The sequence below is a fragment of the Muntiacus reevesi genome, chromosome 9 (genome assembly GCF_963930625.1).
Source record: "Muntiacus reevesi chromosome 9, mMunRee1.1, whole genome shotgun sequence".
NCBI lineage: Eukaryota > Metazoa > Chordata > Mammalia > Artiodactyla > Cervidae > Muntiacus > Muntiacus reevesi.
In genome coordinates this window covers 74,798,774-74,808,443 of record NC_089257.1, presented here as the reverse complement: position 1 = coordinate 74,808,443, position 9,670 = coordinate 74,798,774, and positions in this window count along the sequence as shown.

Below are 9,670 nucleotides of genomic sequence, written 5' to 3'. Positions count from 1 at the left end.
AGAGCTTAACTGATAGACGAGTAACGAGTGCACCGCCCGAGGTTTGCACGTCTCCCCTCTCGGCACCCTGGCCTGCCCTTGGCGCCACAAGGCTTGTGTGCGCTGGCGAGGTTTGCACGCCGCGCCACACTTGGCTACGGTTTGCCCTCTGTGCTGCGGGGTTTCGTTGGGCTTCTCTCGGTTCCCTGAGCCCACAGTCTGGTTGGGGCCACAGTCCCCGAATTGTTCAAGGGCCGAGAAGTCACGGCTGAGAAGTGCAAGTTTTTCTGTTTTCTGCCGTCTAAGTCCCTGCTCTGCATGAACTGAACTGAAGTCCCTGCTCTGCCCGGGTTTTCTGAGGCTCCACAGCTCCCCCCTGGACCTACCTGCGAGAGAACGTCCCAGTGCACGGACCCTTCTCCTGCTCCAGGACTCCCTCCCTTCCTCAGGCACAAGCTCCTGTCCAGAAGTTCTCTGTCTTTTCCTTTTTTATATCTCCATCGTCTCTCCTACCTCGTTTCAGGGAGCTTAGCCCGGCCCCCTGGAGGCCTGAGGTCTTCAGCTGTCGTCTAGAGGTTGCTTTGTAGGAGTTGTTACATATCTTGATGAACTTTTGATGTATTTGTGGGAAGGTTGGTGATCTCCTTGTCTTACTCCTCTGCCATCTTCTTCCTGACCTCTTCAAAATTCTATTTATTTTTAAAACTCAGCTTAGACATCTTGACCTCCCAAGAAGACATTTTAAAACTTATCTAAGTTTGTATTTGTTGTCTTTCTGTATCCCATGTATATCTCCATTATTAAACTTACCATTTTAAAATCTATATCAGTTTGTATTTGTTTCTCCAAAGTATTTCTTTTTTAACTCTATTACTGGGTCTTTGAGGAAAATGACTGTTTTATGCTCCTTTCCTTCACAATACCTATTATAGTACCTGACACAAAATATTACTGAATAAATGCTTGTTGTTTGAAGGAATGAATTAATGTATATTTGTTGGTTTTATTATTTTTCTCAGTAAAATCAGAAACACTTTTTGTGTTTTTGGTGTGGAGCCATTATCACTGTCTTTAGATAATAATCATAGTAGAGGCAACTACCATACTGAAGAAAACAAAACTGATTCCATCTGTGATATGGTTCCTTGTTTTAATAAGAAATTGCTTTACACAGAATAGCAAAAATAAGTCATTATATAGTGATTAATAGAAAGAAGAATTCTTATATTACCTGTAAGAAAAGGTTTTCTATTTTTTCCTATTCAATATAAATAAGTGAAGGGATAATGAAGATAAAGAATATTTATTTATGCAATTTAAACTCACAAATAATGATAGGCATGAAATCTTTCTTTGTTTGTATTTGTATTCATTCAAATATGAAAGTACCAATAACATTTCAAATTGTCAGTTTACTCAAAAGAAATATATCTATTTTTTTAATCTTAGGAACCAGGTATCAGTAACTTGGGGGAAAATATTCTTTTTCTTTGCAAAAAGACTGTATGTCTTTGCTTTAAAACACTGGGATTTGCCACAAGTTGGCAGAGTATCAATTTGGTAATGATTGCTAAATTTCAACAAATTTGAGTGACAGTCAAGTTTTGGCAATGCTCATGTTTATTTAATTCCCAAGTATATGAAAAAGATTATAAACTATTTTATATATTGATAGTGTTTTTGGTGATTAGTATCTGTCTTTAAAAAGTCTTGTCAGACAGCCCAGAAATTATATTATACCACTTGAATAATAATAATAAGGAATTGATTTTCTTGCTGATGGAAAACTACCAACAAAAGGCAAACAGCAAAAAGCAAAAGTGTTCATTTTATAAATATGACATCAAATAAACCAGGGAACAACTGAGAAAGGATTTCTGCTAAAGTAATTAGAAATCAAGAACACTGAGAATCCATGACTTCATCAGTCTGGGGACAATTAATTTTATTACAGTTTGTTAAATAACCTCCTGAAAATACAAGCGTCATTTAAACTAAGAGACACATAGGAGCAATGAGAAGAGCTCAATGAGAAGAGCAATAGGGAGCAAACTGAGCATTTCCCTTGGTGACTTCTATGCTACTTTGATTTCAAAATACTTTAGTTATCTTTTAAAAATATTAGAATTATTTAATTGTGATATTCAAATGAGGTATTTGCATTAACACTGTAATCAAAATATTTGAAGTATTTTTTGAGGTACTTCAAAAATACAAAGTTGAAAATGGAGGCCATTGCCTTATAAAAATGGAGAAAAAATATGGGAAATTTTTGAGATGACTTAATTTTGAAACCATTTTTCATTTGTTTTCTCATACACAATTAGTAATTACTCTCAGTTGTACTATCTCTAAACAAAGACCTCATTCATCAAAATTTTCATTCTTCATCTTGTGTTCAGTTGGCAAACTTGCATGCCTCAGTATCCTTTCAACGTGTTCATTTCAAATACTGCATCCTCAGTTCTGTTGACCAGTTTGTTCTAGTATTGTATTTATTGTTGACCACATGGTAGCCCTCCTGAATATTCTATAGCTATCTCTCTATCTTTTCTAATCTCCCCTCTGGCTCTATGTCTCTTGGACCTGGTTGACAATGCTTTTAAAGTGTGTATTTGGTCTGGTCCATTAACTGACAAGAAATTGCTGAAAGCCAGTCTTCTCAGTTTGTATGGATGAACATTCTCTTTCAATTGTTGGAAACAAAGGTGGTAAATTGAAAATCATTCTCTGATAGAGAAAGAAAATGTATTAGATTGAATTTAAGACACAATATATTTTATATGAATCAAGGTGGGATGATTTTTCTTGATCAACCCATTTTAGACTCTTCTTCATTGAATCAACCAAGTGACAGTCTTAGAACATGAAATAAAGGATTTGCAGGGCCTATTTGTTAAGTACTAGACACACCACTAACCCGAACACAGAGGTAATGCTTATTGGATATTTTGGGAGTTCAATTAAAACCTGTTTCTATAGGGAATATCTTTCCTACTATTGATTTAATTACTGATATGCTTTGAAAATTGGCCATTTTAGAAAATTATATGTTGAAATAGGGAAGTGATATATTTATCTTAGTGACTTGGATTATATTCTAGGACAGCATCATAAGCACATAATATGTAGCAAATATGCCTCAAGTTTGAATGATACAGAAAATGGCTCTGTGTATGTGTGTTTACGTGGAGAGGAAGAATCATGAAGAGGCCATATACCTTAGTTTTAATGGTATGGACAGATTTCTTGAACAAGTGAAGCAGTCTGCCTGCTACTTTATGTTCTTGGGAATAATCAACTGTATGGAAGAATTTTGTGTATATAGGTAGATTTTCTTGACCCATAAAACACTCTCTTTATGTCACTTGCCAGGTCAAAAAGTTAATTTTTCACTGCCTACAAGAGAAAGTCCATAGTAAAGGCCTTGTCTAATCTGGTCTTTATTTTCTCATTCAACTTCTCATGATTCCTTAGTATTTATTCTCTGATCCAGTTTGAATGCCATACACAGTATTTCCAAACACAACATTCTCTCTCTTCTCCATGTCCAATTTATTCATTTTCATCTATTCAAATTTTGCCCATTCTTCAAAGATCAGTTCAAGTCCCATTCCCTTCAAAAGAAAATAGAATTCACATTTCTTTTTCTTTTAAAATATTATAACTGATTTTCCATGTCACGTCTAATCTGGTTCTATTTTGTATGGCCATTTGTTTTTGATGTTATATAACTTTTCCTTAGGTTTATTAATGTAAATTTTCCAAAACTGGGGATGATATCTCTATAAACTCTACTGTGCTTGGTTTAATACTAAATTTTAGTTACTCAAATATGTGTTGAGATGAATGGATATGGATGAATTTACTTAGCCAGTTGCTGTTGTTCAGTTGCTAAGTTGTGTGTGATTCTTTGTGACTCCATGGACTACAGCATGCCATGCTTCCCTGTCCCTCACTATCTTCTGGAGTTTGCTCAGATTTATGCCCATTGAGTTGGTGATGCTATATAACCATCTCATCCTCTATCTCCCCCTTCTCCTCCATGGTGGTTATGTATAATTGGTATTCTTACTATCTGAGAATACAACTCAAATGATATTCTTTACAAATAATGAACCAGACTCTTTCTTTTCCTTCTCAAGGGGTAGTCATTGTTAGGTACAGTCTTCTACAACAGAAACATGGAATGAGATTTTGCCATGCTAAGAGCTCTGAAAGTGAAAGTCACTCAGTGGTGTCCGACTCTTTGTGATCTCATGGACTATACGGTCCACGGGATTCTCCAGGCCAGAATACTGAAGTGGTAGCCGTTCCCTTCTCCAGGGGATCTTCCCAATCCAGGGATCGAAATCAGGTCTCCCGCACTGCAGGCGGATTCGTTACCAGCTGAGTCAGAGGGGAAGCCAGCTGAGAGCTCTAATAGCTCTACCTGGGATTAACTGTGTGCCATTGGGCCACGGACAGGTCCCTCAGTCTTTGGATGTCTCTGTTTCTCTGTCAACAAAATGCAATGAAGGACCTTCTTTCCCTTTCCTGACAACAGAAGTTACAGGGAATAAAGAAACTTACCCTTGTCTTTCTTGTTCTTTTCAAACAAAGACTAGTCATCAACATTTCAGGGTCAGTTTTGTTTGTTTATGTTTTTGTTTTTTTTGGCCGTCCTGTGTGGCTTGTGGGATCTTAGATCCCCCAGAGATTGAACTTGTGACCCCTGCAATGGAAGCGTGGAGTCCTAACTACTGGACCACCAGGAATTCCTCAGGGTTAGTTTTTAAAAGTAAAAATATTTTAAACTCTTTAAAAGTTTTGTGTGGGATAATATTGTTTTGCTATACTCTTGGCAAACACAACCCTTGGTAAAAAGATTATATGTATAAGAAATATCAAAAGCAAATATTTTATTGTCTTTTCAAATTATTTTGTTTCTTATTATGTATTCAAAGCTTAATTGACAATGATTAATAAGTTAAAACATAAAACAGACTTAAATTACAGAATAATGTACTATACACAAGTTATACTTTAGGTAGTATCCTGTATACAAACTTATTACAACAGAAAATAACTTTAAAATGTATAATTTCTATTTTACATTTTCAAGTTCTTATTGTCTATTTAATCAGACTCTATAATTAAGATAAAAGACTTGAGAACTTTGGAATGGCTAAACAACCAAAGTCACAGTTTCCAAACTATACACTGAGAGGGCCTGGGAGAATGTAATGAATACATAGGAGTGCAGAAGGATAAATTAAAATTTTGAGGGAAACACAATAAAATTTGACATCTGTTGAAAATTTAGAAAATTTTGAGGTAATTTCTAGTTTAACAGTGAATTGTGCTACATTGTTTTGATCAATTCATACATTTGCAAGCTAGGTTTATTTATTGAAGTGGCTGCCACAGGAAAAAGTGTGGAGCAGGAAATTAAGTGGCAATGTTCAACCTCATCTCAAGTTTTGAGAAACTGTCCAAGGCCCAGCTACAAAATAACTAACTAAATAACTACAATTGTTTAAGAATGAAATAAAAATTTCCACTATATATATATATATATATATTTATACACTGTATTTTATAAAATTAATTTTTATTGCCGTATCAGTTCAGTTCAGTTCAGTATTTCAGTCATGTCCAACTCTTTGCGACCCCATGGACTGCAGCATGCCAGGCTTCCGTGTCCTTCACCAACACCCGGAGCTTGCTCAAACTCCTGTCCATCGAGTAGGTGATGCTATCCAAACATCTCATCCTCTGTCATCCCCTTCTCCTCTTGTCTACAATCTTTCCCAGCATCAGGGTCTTTTCTAATGAGTCAGTTCTTCACATCAGGTGGCCTAAGTGTTGAAGCTTCAGCTTCAGCATCAGTCCTTCCAATGAGTATTCAGAAATGATTTCCTTTAGGATTGACTGGTTTGATCTCCTTGCAGTCCAAGGGACTCTCAAGAGTCTTCTCCAACACCACAGTTCAAAACCATCAATTCTTCAGCCTCAGCCTTCTTCATGTTCCAGCTCTCACATCCATACATGACTACTGGAAAAACCATAGCTTTGACTGGATAAATCTTTGTTGGCAAAGCAATATCTCTGCTTTTTAATATGCTGTCTAGGTTTGTCATGGCTTTTCTTCCAAGGAGCAAGTGTCTATGAATTTCATGGCTGCAGTCACCATCTCCAGTGATTTTGGGGCCTAAAACAATAAAGTCTCTCACGGTTTCCCCATCAATTTGCCGTGAACTGATGGGACCGGATGCCATGATCTTAGTTTTCTGGATGTTGAGTTTTAAGCCAGCCTTTTGCTCTCCTCTTTCACTGTCGTCAAGACGATCTTTAGTTCTTCTTTACTTTCTGCCATAAGGGTGGTGTCATCTGCACATCTGAAATTATTGGTATTTCTCCCAGCAATCTTGATTCCAGCTTGTGCTTCAGCCAGCCCAGTGTTTCTCATGATGTACTCTGCATATAAGTTAAATAAGCAGGGTGATAATATACAGCCTTGACGTACACCTTTCCCAGTTTGGAATCAGTCTGTTGTTCCATGTCTTGTTCTAACTGTTGCTTCTTGACCTGCATACAGATTTCACAGGAGACAGGTCAGGTGGTCTGATATTCCCATCTCTTTCAGAATTTTCCACAGTTTATTGTGATCCACATTGTCAAAGGCTTTGGCATAGTCAATAAAGCAGAAGTAGACATTTTTCTGGAACTATCTTGCTTTTTCTATGATCCAACCGATGTTGGCAATTGGATCTCTGGTTCCTCTGCCTTTTCCAAATCCAACTTGAACATCTGGAAGTTCATGCTTCACATACTGTTGAAGCCTGGCTTAGAGAATTTTGAGTATTACTTTGCTAGCATGTGAGATGAGTACAATTGTGTAGTAGTTTGGCCATTCCTTGGCATTGCCTTTCTTTGGGATTGGAATGAAAACTGACCTTTTCCAGTCCTGTGGTCACTGCTGAGTTTTCCAAATTTGCTGGCATACTGAGTGCAGCACTTTCACAGCATCATCTTTTTGGATTTGAAATAGCTCACCTGGAATCCCATCACCTCCCCTAGCTTTGTTCATAGGGGAATCCCATCACCTCCCCTAGCTTTGTTCATTGAGGCCCACTTGACTCTGCATTCCAGGATGTCTGCTTCTAGGTGAGTGATTACACCATCATGATTATCTGGGTCGTGAAGATCTTTTTTGTACAGTTCTTCTGTGTCTTCTTGCCACCACTTCTTAATATCTTCTGCTTCTGTTAGGTCCCTACCATTTCTGTCCTTTATTGAGCCCATCTTTGCATAACATGTTCCCTTGGTGTCTCTAATTTTCTTGAAGAGATCTCTAGTCCTTCCCATTCTAGTGTTTTCTTCTATTTCTTTGCATTGATCACTGAGGAAGGCTTTCTTATCTCTGCTTGCTCTTCTTTGGAACTCTGCATTGAGATGGGTATATCATTTCTTTTCTCCTTTGCCTTTAGCTTCTCCTCTCACTATTGAGGTATAGTTGCTTTGCAATGCTGGCTTAGTTTCTAGTATACAGAAAAATGGATCAGCTGTAATCCTTCCCATTCATTCACCACAGAACACTGAGCAGAGTTTCCTGAGCTATACAGTAGGTTCTCACTAGTTATCTGTTTTATAAATAGTATCAGTAGTACATATATATACATATGTCAATCCCAGTCTCCTAACTCATCTCACCCCTCTTTCCCCCCTTGATATCCATACACTTGTTCTCTACATCCATGTCTCTATTTCTGTTCTGTAAATAAGATCATCTATATCATTAAAGTTTTTTTTTATTTTTTAAACATTCTATTATTGGAGTATAATTGCTTTACAAAGTTGTGTTCCTTTCCGCTGTACAGCAAAGTCAATCAGCTCTCCCCTCCCTCCTGAACCTCCTCGCCACTCACCCCCTGTCCCGCCCTTCCAGGTCATCACAGAGCACAGAGCTGAGCTCCTGTGAGGTACAGCAGCTAGCTCTCTATTACGCATATAGTTTTGTATATGTTCCAGTGCTGCTCTCTCAGTTCTTCCTACCCTCTCCTGCTCCTGCTGTGTCCACATGTCCATCTGTCTGCCTCTGGATTCTGGTCCTGCAAATGGATTCATCTGTGCCCTGTTTCTAGATATGTGTTAATATATGACATTTGTTTTTCTCTTTCTGACTTACTTCCCTCTGTATGACATTCTCTGTATCTATCCATGTCTCTGCAAATGGCACTATTTCATTGCATTCAATGACTGTGTAATATTACTGTGTAATATAATGTGTAATGTATAATTTAATATAATGTATAATGTGTAATGACATTGTATATAAGGACCACATCTTATTCATCTGTTGATGTACAGTTAGGTTGCTTCCATGTCCTGCCTATTGTGAAGATGCTGCAATGAAAATTGGGGTACATGTGTCTTTTTAAATTATGATTTCCTCTGGGTATATGCCTGGTAGTATGACAATTCTATTTTTAGATTTTTAAGGAAGCTCCATTTTGTTCTCCAAAGTGGATGTATCAATTTACATTCCCACCAACAGAGAAAATTTTACAATTTGTATGGAAATACAAAAGACCCTAAATAGCAAAAGCAACCCTTAGAAAGAAAAATGGAGCTAGAAGAATCATGCTCTCTGTCTTCAGGCCATACTACACAGCTATAGTAATCAAGATAGTATATTTGCTATCTTGCATAGCAAAGATGGCAAAAATATAAAAGGTACATATTTTAAATGCTACTAAGTTGCTAGGACATAAATCCTAATAAAATTGTTTCGGTACAACTGCCTTATACCCTGAATTGTTAAGTATTTCTCTAGGTTTAGGGTATATTAAAAATTATTTGAAAACCTAAAAACCAAGAAAATTTGAGTCTTCTCTGAGAAAGAAGTGGAAAGACCTTATGGAACTGGGCAAAGATAGACTCAGCTTATGTCTACATTACCTGCAGGGAGACACAGAATCACTTGTGTGGTCTTGGTGCACAGGCTTTGGAATGACTATTAGTGCAATCACATGCTATTTATCTGGAAACAAGGATAATTCTACTTATGTGACCATAATAAGTCCCTGTATGAATTCAAGAAAAGAACACTTTAATTTTAGTTCACAGTGATGGTATAAATGCCTGTCCATTTTAGTATACCAATAGAGGAATTAACACTTATAGTGCTTATTAAAAGGAGAACTGTTAGAAATGAGTAAACATATGTTTTACTTTAAAATTTCGTGTCTTTTGGTGGATAAAAAATTTAGAATTATTTTAACTAATATTTTTAGACTTGAACTGATCTATTAATTATTGAGATCAGTTATTTCAATATCACCCTGAAATGCGTTCCAAAGATTATCATGCAAATGAGTATAAATTGTGACTTTTTTCTTAATTTTAAACAAATATTTTTCTATTAATTACTATAAGGGATCTAAGTACAATGCCATTTAATCAACATTAGTAACACTTTACTAGTGTTTATTTTATATCTAGTGACAACGGCATAATATTTCATTCTGAATGCTAAAACTTTTAAGAATTCTAGTATTTATATTAAAATTGGATTAAAAATAGATTATTAATTTAAAATAATGATTACATGGCAGAGTGCATCAGTTCAGTTCAGTTCAGTTGCTCGGTCACGTCTGACTCTTTGTGACCCCATGGACTCAGTGAATATACACGACAAATTGAATAT